Source organism: Conger conger, chromosome 1 (assembly GCF_963514075.1).
Source record: "Conger conger chromosome 1, fConCon1.1, whole genome shotgun sequence".
Taxonomy (NCBI): domain Eukaryota; kingdom Metazoa; phylum Chordata; class Actinopteri; order Anguilliformes; family Congridae; genus Conger; species Conger conger.
The window spans coordinates 89,680,159-89,691,350 of NC_083760.1; the positions used below are offsets into that span (position 1 = coordinate 89,680,159).

At 48.2% G+C, this 11,192-nt stretch overlaps 1 protein-coding gene across 2 annotated transcripts in view; it reads left to right on the plus strand.

Moving 5' to 3' along the window:
• Positions 1-11,192, plus strand: part of stac (SH3 and cysteine rich domain) — a 54,842-nt gene that overhangs the window by 1,096 nt on the left and 42,554 nt on the right. The gene's annotated exons all lie outside the window — the stretch shown is intronic.

Genomic DNA, 11,192 nt, shown 5'->3' on the forward strand with positions numbered 1-11,192 from the left:
CGAATGACTGTAAAGTACGGAGCCAGCGAAACACGTTCATGTTCAGTAATAATAATAATAATAATAATAATAATAAATTACACTGGAAGTATGGTCGCGGTGGCACGATGCCTGTAGCACTATTGGCATTTTGTCTACTTTTGTAGTTCTGAACCAATTTTCTGGGTCAGTTCTAGCCCTGAGTACAACAATTATCCATGAAATATTGGACAGGTTTGTTATGGATTATCCCTTGCTCACTGTTCGCTGCAGTGCTGTCGGTAAACCCCACTGAGAGAGCTGTGAGACCGTTTTAATCGTATAAATGACTTTCTCTTGAGAGAAATTATTATTATTATTATTATGGTTTTTTTAAATGTGTCCACCTGGGTGTACAATCCAGCTATGACCAGCCTGAAACTGCCAGCTACCAGCTGTTTCAAAGAAAAACTTCGGTCAAACCATGTTGAGTATGTTGAGTATGGAGCTGGTCTGAACTGGTCAACCAGCTACCAGCTGTTTCAAAACCTAGCTTGAGCTGTTTTTGTTTTTTTTTAAGCTGGGAAGTTCCGCTCTGTGAACACACCCCGCGCCTGTGTGTGTGTGTGTGTGTGTGTGTGTGTGTGTGCCTGCAGGTGTGCCCATACATACATGCGCGCACGTATCTGTGCATGGTTTTAATCTGCATGGTGTGTATGCGGGTGTTTACGGGGCGCGTGCCATGCGTGCGCTTCTGTTCCACCGCACGTGCACGTGATGCGTGTGTTTGGCAGGCGGTGTATGTGTATGTGTATGTGTGTGTGTGTGTGTGTGCATGTGCAGTTTGTTTTGTGTCTTGCGCGTGGGCGTGCATCATGTCTGTCTCGTAGAAAGACCTTGGGCCACCGCGCGGTTTGCACTGGCATGCTCCAATGTGGTACACAACAGGAAATTAATCCTGTTGGCACCTAGCCTTATCCTTGTGTTGGGCTACAGTAGCCTCACCCTCCCGGTTAGCATTTTGCTACAGCCAATCAGCCTGACCCTTTCTGCTAGCGATTAGCCTGAGCTTCACCCTCAGCTGGGATCCATGGCTGTTACTGCGCTTCCTACAGTCTGGACACCTGGCAGCAGGTGTGACCGCTGCTAACTCCCCTCCTCCAGACTGCCCCGTCCTGACCCCACAGACCAAGTGCAAGGACAGAACAGATCTCCTCTGCAGGAAAATATATCTGTCTGTCTGTCTGTCACACTGTCTGTGTGCCTGTCTGTTTGTCAGGCTGTCTGTGTGTCTGTCTGCATGAGTGTCTATTTTTCTGTTTATCCCCCATCTGCCTGCCTATGAGTATGTCTCTCTATCAACGTATCGAGGATGATGCTCTCCCAGTCCGTAATTTGCACAGCCTGTGTGAAAACATGTCACTCTATAATCTCTCTATCTGTGAGCGCTGTTAGCAAGGGCTTTCCTGGGCACTCCTGGGCAGTCAATGGTGCTTGATCATGTCACACTACCGATATTATATCGTTATTGACGTACGGTAACCTGGCAACAAATCAGGGTCTGCTTCCTGGCTGATTGGCAGCAGGGTCACGCCTGTGTCTGCGGCTGGATTTAACCCTTTGGAGTCTCACCGGCAGTGATTGTTACATCAGCGTTAGAATGTTCAGTTCAGAACATTTTTCAATCGCGTATTTGTGACCTCACACCTTAGCGGGGTTAAGGGAGGGTTCGGCGTGAGCTGTGGTTTCCATAGTGGCTGGGCAACATCACCTACTGCACCTGCATCTTCATCATCATCACCATCATCATCATCATCACCTCTGTTGGGAGGGCGGTATAGCCCTATTCATGAGGGAAATGAGGTTTGGTACCCAGCTGGGGCGTTTGCTGTTGTACGGCATTTAACCTGAAATCAGTCAAAACATCCAGCTGAATAAAAGGTGTTCAATCACTCTGGATAAGAACATCTGCTGAATGCTAAAAAAAGGACCTTTCTTTAGATCGGAGATCTCCTTCTCCTGTAGGGCCACCTTGTCCGCTGGTTTCCGATGCACCCCTGCACTAATGTGCCTAATTTGAATAGTTCATTGGCTGCGGAGTCTGCACACCTTGTTTCCAGTGCTGAGATTGGCTGCTGATTGAAAGGGAATCAGCGAAAGCAGCAGAGACAGAGGCCCTCAAGGAGGGGAGTTTGAGACCCCAGATTTAGATCGGTGAGTCACACTGTGGGTTCACTTGTGAAAGCACGGCACAGTGAGGATTGTTAGTGATTGTGGATTGCTAGTGGATTATTAGTGGTTACGGATTGTTAATGGATTGTTAGTGATTGCGGATTGCTAGTGGATTGTTAGTGATTGCGGATTGTTAGCGGATTGTTAGTGATTGCGGATTGTTAGTGGATTGTTAGTGATTGTGACCAGTGGTGTTTTCTGTTTGTGGATTCTAGGCCTATTTCTGTCGATAATTATATAAATGGTAAATGTCTGCATTTGTATAGTGCCGTTATCCAAAAGCGCAGTACAATTGATGCTTCTCGTTCGTACACACAATCACACACACCTCTGGCGATTGGCTGCCATGCAAGGCACCAAGCAGTTTGTCAGGAGCACTTGGGGGTTAGGTGTTGCTTGCTCAGGGACACTTGGACACGTGGCGGGATTGAACTGGCAACCCTCGCGACAGAGATTGCCAGACGACTGCTCTTACCACCTGAGCCAATGTCGCCCCAATCGGCTCCACTGATGTGATCTCGCCTTTTAGCTAATGAATCAACAATCCCATCAGTGGCAGCCGCAGCAATGTGTCCCTGCGTTAAAGTGTTTAACTGTGAAGTACTCTACGGGTGAACTGCCATTAGTGTACGCAGGTAATTAGCTCATTGAGACGGAGAAATGGGTGTAAATTAAAACCTACTCACGCGCGCTGGTAGGTTGGTTCCTCCAGGAATGGAACTTGCCGCCCTTTGGCCAGACAGTGGAAGTTCTAGGGCAGAGCTGCGCAACCCTGGTCCTGGGGAGCCGCAGGATGCGCTGGGGTCCCCAACCCTGGTCCTGGAAAGCCGCAGGGTGCGCTGGGGTCCCCAACCCTGGTCCTGGAGAGCCACAGGGTGCGCTGGGGTCCCCAACCTTGGTCCTGGAGAGCCACAGGGTGCGCTGGGGTCCCCAACCCTGATCCTGGAGAGCCGCAGGGTGGGCTGGGGTCCCCAACCCTGGTCCTGGTCAGCCGCAGGGTGTGCTGGGGTCCCCAACCCTGGTCCTGGAGAGCCAGGGTGTTCTGGCTTTTGTCTTCACCTTAACTTTCTGTTGTATTTAGCTGTTTAAGGTGTGAGGTCCCAGATGTGCGATTCGATGTAACAATCACTGCTGGTGACTGAAAGCAATGGACTTCTAGACCACTGACCACTGAATCTTGGAGACAAACCTAGTTCTCGGAGGGTTCAAGAGGGTTTCTGCTGTGCGTCGCATTTCAGTATACTTAGAGGCTGTTCATTGCACTTTAATTCTGACTAAAGGATTTTCCTTTTCCTTTTTTTTTCTCCTACTCCTTTTTAGCTGACTGACGTGTTCCATGAAAGGGAGAGATGGCGGTTTTGATGGCATAACGAGATGTTTTTTTTTTTTGATTACGTAAGGAGAGACATTAAAGTTTTGTTTTGCCACATGCATAATTGATGGCGTCCCTCCCGGCGCTGTGGGCAGGATTAGCCTTTATAAGATGAAAGATCTCTCATTAGCACCCCGGTTCTTCTGAGGGACTGGTGGTCATCGCCATCATGCTGATGCAGATCAAGTGTGGATAATGCATTTTCACATCTCCTGAAAGCTGCACCACTGACATCCAATTATATTTAGTGCACTGAGCAAACTTGGACACTTTTCCGCCCAGACGGTTTTTTAGATGCTCGTCGGGATCCCTGGCAAACTGTGGCTTTTTGATTCAGTTTTAGATTTTTCATAAAATTGCGACTTTTCTAAAAACATGTTTTCACTTTGTCATTATGGACTATTGAGTGTAGATTCATGGGCAAAAAATGGCAATTTTAACCATTTTGAATTAAATCTGCAACACAATAAAATGTGCAAAAAGTGTATTAATAATTAATACTGTATGTATTAATTATGATTACAACACAATGGTCAATAAAAATATTTAAACTACTATACCACTGATAACACCCACTACTACTACTACTATGAATAATAATCATAATCATAATCATAGTCATAATAATCATAATAACCATCGATCATCAAGGCGATCATCATGATGGTAAAGACTGTAATCTGTCCTGTCTCCACAGAACATGCTGGAAGGTCATATGCGTTCATATTAGGAAGTGTAGCTCATGAATATTATAAAAACACACAAAAGAAATAATGCACAAATGGGGAGGAAAGTGGAGATCATTCATGTTGATCATATGGCATCGATCAGTAACTGTTTGGATAGACACTATTAGATCCCCCAACCTCTGCAGAAAGGAAACTAGTCCTTTAAAGTGCTACAAGCCAATTAAAAAACAGAGGAGGATCTAATACAGAGGTGTCCAATCTTATCCTAAAAGGGCCGGCGTGGGTGCAGGTTTTTAACCCAGCAGTAACACACCTGATTATACTAATGAACTAATCGTGGTCTTTAATCAAGACCTTGATGAGTAGAATCAGCTGTCTTAGTCCTGTGCTAAAACAACAACCTGCACACACACACACCGGCCCTTTCCGGATAAGACTGGACGCCCCTGATCGAATAGGTTCTCTACAACCAGGACAGATAGGTTCTATGAGACTCCTTAGCTCTGTGGAAGACGTTGAAGCGTCAGTGTCCATTGAACAGAGCCCCAGTGAGCTCTCCCCTGTCTGATTTCGGACTGGACCCTGTGAAGTGGTCCCGAATCTCTGTTCTTTGACCACACACCCCCCCCGCTGGCTTTGAGACCACGTCGTGCCTTGTTGTGCTCTAATGGGCCATTCTTATACGGGCGCAGTCGTATATGGGCCTTCTGAAGCCGCTCAGGCCCAGTGCCTCTTCAGCCGTCCTTCAAGTGCCTGTTTAGATTCAGACTCTCAAAAGCGCATTTACATAAAATACAAAGGCCGCGACCGTTACGGAAGCAGTAAAAAAATAAATAAATAAAGAAGCTCTCTGTGAATATTGTCTTGAGTTGTCCAATGCAAATTTTGCATTTATAGAGCTGGGTGCCCATTCAGGGGTGAGTCAGCGGTGAGTTAGGGGTGAGTCAGGGGTGGATCAGCGGCGAGTCAGCGGTGAGTCAGGGGTGAGTCAGCGGTGAGTCGGGGTGGGTCAGCGATGGATCAGGGGTGAGTTAGGGGTGAATCAGGGGTGAGTCGGGTGAGTCAGCGGTGAATCAGCGGTGAATCAGGGGTGAGTCAGGGGTGAGTCAGGGGTGAATCAGGGGTCGGTCAGCAGTGAGTCAGGGGTGAGTCTCTCTCCGATGGTGAGAGTAACGACAGGTCAGTGACTTGGATGGGCCCCAGAATGGGTGGAGCTATAATGAACTCTTAATGACCGACTTGACTGAACCAATGGAAGGCCGGTTCCCTCCACCGCAAAGCAGAATGATTGGACGAGATCAAGCGAGCGACCAATAGCATACGTTCCTCCACCCATTTTTGTCGCATGCCGAGTCACGCAGTACCCTACTACCGTCACAGCCACAACTGTGAAGCATAACAAGCCGTTAATTGATTTCATTTTAATTAGAAACCCTCAACGCCTAATGATGGATGATATGCCCTGTTAACGCCACATTATATCACAATCAGATATTATTCCAAATTCATTCCGGCACTTTTTTTTTATTAGTCCAGATAGGTTCTCGGAAGACACTTTTATTTTGATGTCGTGGTCTGCGTGAAGTGATTCCATTTGAAAGAGGAGATTAATTCTAATGGGTTCATTCACGGACCCGTTAGCCGACATCAGTGAAGTCCTAAATGTGGAAATCGCGGAGATGTGGTCAATTAATTAAAACAATTTGAGGTAAATGAAATGGTTTGAATGGATGTTTTTGATCAGAGACTGGTTGGATTTTTAACCTGGATACAAGGGGTATCAGGCAGAAAGGACCACCAGGAACATGACTGAAGGAGAGCCACATGTAAGTACCTAGGGACTATGGGCTGTGCCTAAACTCATTTCACATGACATGTTAGTCATATGCAGTATAGGGTATATGTAATTTAATCATCGTTCTGAAGGAATATTACTGATGGACTAATGTCCCTGAATATTATTGATGCAACTGCGTAATATTGTACATTTATATGAAATACTTATAGCAGAATTATTTATATCGTTCTTGTTTGTGGTATGTGTTCAAGTTTACAGTTTCTCCTTAATGGCGACAAATTGGCCACCTGTCTTTGATCTGCATTCAACTTGCTCTGCAGACGTTCCTACCGTTATAAGACTCCATCATTGTTTATGGGGAAATGTTTTTTTAATGAGAATTATTTCTGGTATGTGCTTTCAGTCAGTATTGTGTCTGCCTCGATCGATAGCGCAAAACCAACCTCTGTCATGGAGCAGCTCCAGCGATATCCCAGCATTCAGCTGGGTAGCGGGAAAGTGGAGGGGGGGTCGCATCGATCAAATGTTTCCAAATCGGTGTAGCGGGATCAATATGTCACGTCAGACATGCAGTGAAAGTCTGCACATGTGACCAGAGTTGCACGCTTCGATTGGTCGATCAGTGCAGACATCGGAGGTGTGACGATCCAAAAACGGCTCGTTAAACCCAGTCTAAGAACAGTCTGCGGAGTGATTCCCCCCACTGAGTTATGCCAGTACTGAAGACAACCAGGAACGCGCTCCGTGTGTCACAGGTCATCCTGGAACGTCCTCGTCCGTTCAGTGTTGTGTGGGACTTTGGAATGTACTCAAGGAAAGCAGAATTTGCAATGTTCATTTTGTAAAAAAAAATGGAAGCTTTTATGATGTATGTGGTGGCCTTTTCCAGCCTGGTTCTCTTGGTTGTTCACTGTGGAGGGAGACTGTCTCAAACTGCCTTCATCAGCTGCTCGAAAAAAAAAAAAAACATGTAATTTCACAATATTCCATACGGTTTTATAGCACTTAAAACCATAATATATATTAAATAAAAAGGTGTATTATTCCGGTTTTTGTCTGTGACCCCTGTCCTCGACCTCCCTGCTCGTCTGTGAGGGTCATTGATTGGACGTTTCCAGACTGTCGGGAGGGGACATGTGACCAAGCCTCCACATGCAGCCACCTTTTCTCTGGAACGCCAGGCCAGCTTCTGCCGGGATCAGAACCAGGAGAGTCGGAATAGCGTCAGAACCAGGGGAGTCAGAATGGGATCAGAACCAGGAGAGTCGGAATAGCGTCAGAACCAGGAGAGTCAGAATGGGATCAGAACCAGGAGAGTCGGAATAGCGTCAGAACCAGGGGAGTCAGAATGGGATCAGAACCAGGAGAGTCGGAATAGCGTCAGAACCAGGAGAGTCAGAATGGGATCAGAACCAGGAGAGTCGGAATAGCGTCAGAACCAGGGGAGTCAGAATGGGATCAGAACCAGGAGAGTCGGAATTGGATCAGGATGGAGAAATAGTCGGAATGGGATTGGGACAGGGAGACAGTCGGAATGGGATTGGGACAGGGAGACAGTCGGAATGGGATTTTGGGTTCATGGAGCCGGAGGGTTTCTCCCCCAGGGGACTTCCTGCTTGCCAAATCCCTCCAGCAGAAACTCTCACGCTGGTGCCTCTGTGGGAGCAGATCCCATCACAACGACATCGCCCCCCCCCCCGCCCCCTCCTTCCTCCCCGCAGAGCAAAAATTACGGCGAGTGATTTTTACTCCTGGTTCGCGGCGTGCGTCTGTTCTCTGGGTGCTGACTCATTTCATCTCCCGCTAAGAGCCACTTCCTGTCCTCCGCTTCCCCGTTTCATTCTGCGGCCATAAACCAGAGTGCGGTCATAATTCTCAAAAGAAAATAAAATGAAAAAATCTAACCCTGGAGGCTGAGAGCAGGAGCTGAGCTCAGAGAAGGAGCTGAGAGGAGGAGGAGCTGAGAGCAGGAGCTGAGAGGAGGAGGAGCTGAGAGCAGGAGCTGAGAGCAGGAGCTGAGAGGAGGAGCTATACGGAGGAGCTTTGAGGTGGAGCTGAGGGGAGGAGGAGCTGAGAGCAGGAGCTGAGAGGAGGAGGAGCTGAGAGCAGGAGCTGAGAGCAGGAGCTGAGAAGAGCTGAGCTGAGAGGAGGAGCTGAGCAGAGAGGAGGAGCTGAGAGCAGGACCTTTGATGAGGAGCTGAGTAGAGGAGCTTTGAGGAGGAGCTGAGCAGAGAGGAGGAGCTGAGTAGAGGAGCTTTGAGGAGGAGCTGAGCTGAGAGGAGGAGCTGAGAGCAGGAGCTGAGAGGACGGGCTGTGAGGAGAAGCTGGCCCTCGGAACAGGACAAATTACACAAGGCTGTCACCGGCAGAGACGGTTGTGAAACTAGGGGTGTAGAATCTGTGAGCAGATTGCAGAGGGGAATGTTCCATGCCTCCTGATCCGTTACGTTGGCGCCTCTGGCAGGGAACAGGAGCTCCGCTGGTGGTCGGAGTAACGGGTGACTGAAATAGCCTTCACAGGGGATTTGGGTTTTCCGGAGTGGGATCAGCGAGGACCTCAGGGGAGCCTGAATGTGTAGAAGCAGACCTGTGGGATGTTCAAAACCAGCTTTAAGACAGCGTGACATGCACTCTAGGCCATGGACGCAAAACAGGACCCAGCTTGCGAACCCCAGTAGTCCCTGACGCTCTCCAGGACCAGTGTTTGGGACCCCAGCTGACCCTGTGGGTCTCCAGGACCAGTGTTTGGGACCCCACCCCACCCTGTGGGTCTCCAGGACCAGTGTTTGGGACCCCAGCTGACCCTGTGGGTCTCCAGAACCAGTGTTTGGGACCCCAGCTGACCCTGTGGGTCTCCAGGACCAGTGTTTGGGACCCCAGCTGACCCTGTGGGTCTCCAGGACCAGTGTTTGGGACCCCAACCTACCCTGTGGGTCTCCAGGACCAGTGTTTGGGACCCCAACCCACCCTGTGGGTCTCCAGGACCAGTGTTTGGGACCCCAGCTGAACCTGTGGGTCTCCAGGACCAGTGTTTGGGACCCCAGCTGACCCTGTGGGTTTCCAGGACCAGTGTTTGGGACCCCAGCTGACCCTGTGGGTCTCCAGGACCAGGGTTTGGGACCCCAGCTGACCCTGTGGGTCTCCAGGACCAGGGTTGGGGACCCCAGTAGACAAATTATTCAAAACAGTTATTGTGGCTGTGGTTATTATTATTTTCTTCACCTGTGTACACCAGTACTGGCTCTCTCTGGAATATGCAGCTGTTACCAAAAATGTTATTGGACTGATTAAGAATAGATTAGATGTTGCTGCAAAATCCTGAAAATTCAAATTCCATACTTTGGGCTTCATAAACCAGAACTGCTTCAGTAAATATCTAGCGGTATAAATTGTTTGTATTTATTATTTATTTATCGATACGGGAAAAATAATTTCAATCATCTATACATGCTTGTACGATACTTATTAATTACAAATAATCTTGGGCTCCAACTCAGTTTATAGACTCAGTTTTGCTGTGGGTTTCCTGTCCTGCAGGTGAAAAAATAACTGCGTTGTAGGGAAAAGAAAATAACAAGCCACAGAGAGAATAAAGTTAAAATTGTTAATTCAATTGCTTTGTATTGCAAAAATGTTCTCGTTTGGAACGAGAGTGTGCGCTAAAAGCTGAACTGTGATCACCGATGAAACTAAATGGGCTATTGAGTTGACGTGTCGTTATGTGAGGAAATTGCGATATCGTAATCATGACCGTCGTGCGGTAGTTTGTGTATTGTGTCTGTTTGGCGTAAGCGTTCATGCGATGTGCGGGAACACGGGGAGGAAGCAATATCGAGACCGCCGGGGGGAGACGTTTTTCTCGACTTCCTCCCAGTCGAACCGCGCGTTACGTAACTTCATTAGACTCATTTAGCAGATGGGTTTATGTGCAGCTCCTGCAGTGCGATACTCAGTCCCTTAAGTGCATGTTCTTCCCACTTCCTGTGAAGAGCATCTCGTTGTGACAGGATCTCTGAAGAGATGAAATTTTACTTTAATTGGTAAGGGGGAGTAGCTGGTTTGGCTTACTTGAAACTTCAGATGCGGGCGCAGGAGAATGGAAAGATGTTTTATTGTAATGGCATGTTAACCGTTTTACAAAAAGCCAACTGGTTTGGACCATGCAGGGTCTTAATCAGGGTATAACACAGAATGGCTGTGTGATTGGGGCGACATTGGCTTAGGCCAGGGGTCGGCAACCCTGGTCCTGGAGAGCCGCAGGGTGTGCTGGCTTTCGCCTCCACCTTAAAATAAGCAAGCGACTCAGACCCAAGAAACCAGGTGAGGCGAGTTAACCGTGTAATCAACGGCTTTCATTGATCAATTAATGCCAAGTAACAATGAAAGCCAGCACGCCCTGCGGCTCTCCAGGACCAGGGTTGCCGACCCCTGGCTTAGGCGGTGAGAGCAGTCATCTGGCAGTCAGAGGGTTGCCAGTTCAATCCTGCCCTGGGTGTGTTGAGGTGTCCCTGCACAAGACATCTAACCCCCAAATGCTCGCTGCCTTGCATGGCAGCCAATCGCCGTTGGTGTGTGAGTGTGTGTGTGTGTGTGTGTGTGTGTGTGAATGGGTGAATGAGAAGCATCAATTGTACAGCGCTTTGGATAAAGGCGCTATATAAATGCCAGTCATTTACCAATTCAGCTGCCGAAGCACCGAGCTTGCGGGTTCCAGTCATGTACCTTAACCACTACGCTACAGGATATGACACAGAACGGCTCAATGGGGAAGTATTTGTAGATGCTGGGTGAGGATGAGCAAAAATAACTATTAAATTAACAATAACAATAACAACTGAATTGAATTCTGCTGCCAATTCTATCTGACTTGGTGTAAATTGTTTGTATTTCATTCATTCATTATCCTAGCCCGCTTTTCCTAAACAGGGTCGCAGGGTAGCTGGAGCCTATCCCAGCATACATTGGGCGAAAGGCAGGAATACACCCTGGACAGGTCGCCAGTCCATCGCAGGGCACACACACCATTCACTCACACACTCATACCCACAGGCAATTTAGACTCTCCAATCAGCCTAACCTGCATGTCTTTGGACTGTGGGAGGAAACCGGAGTAGCCGGAGGAAACCCACGCAGGCACGGGGAG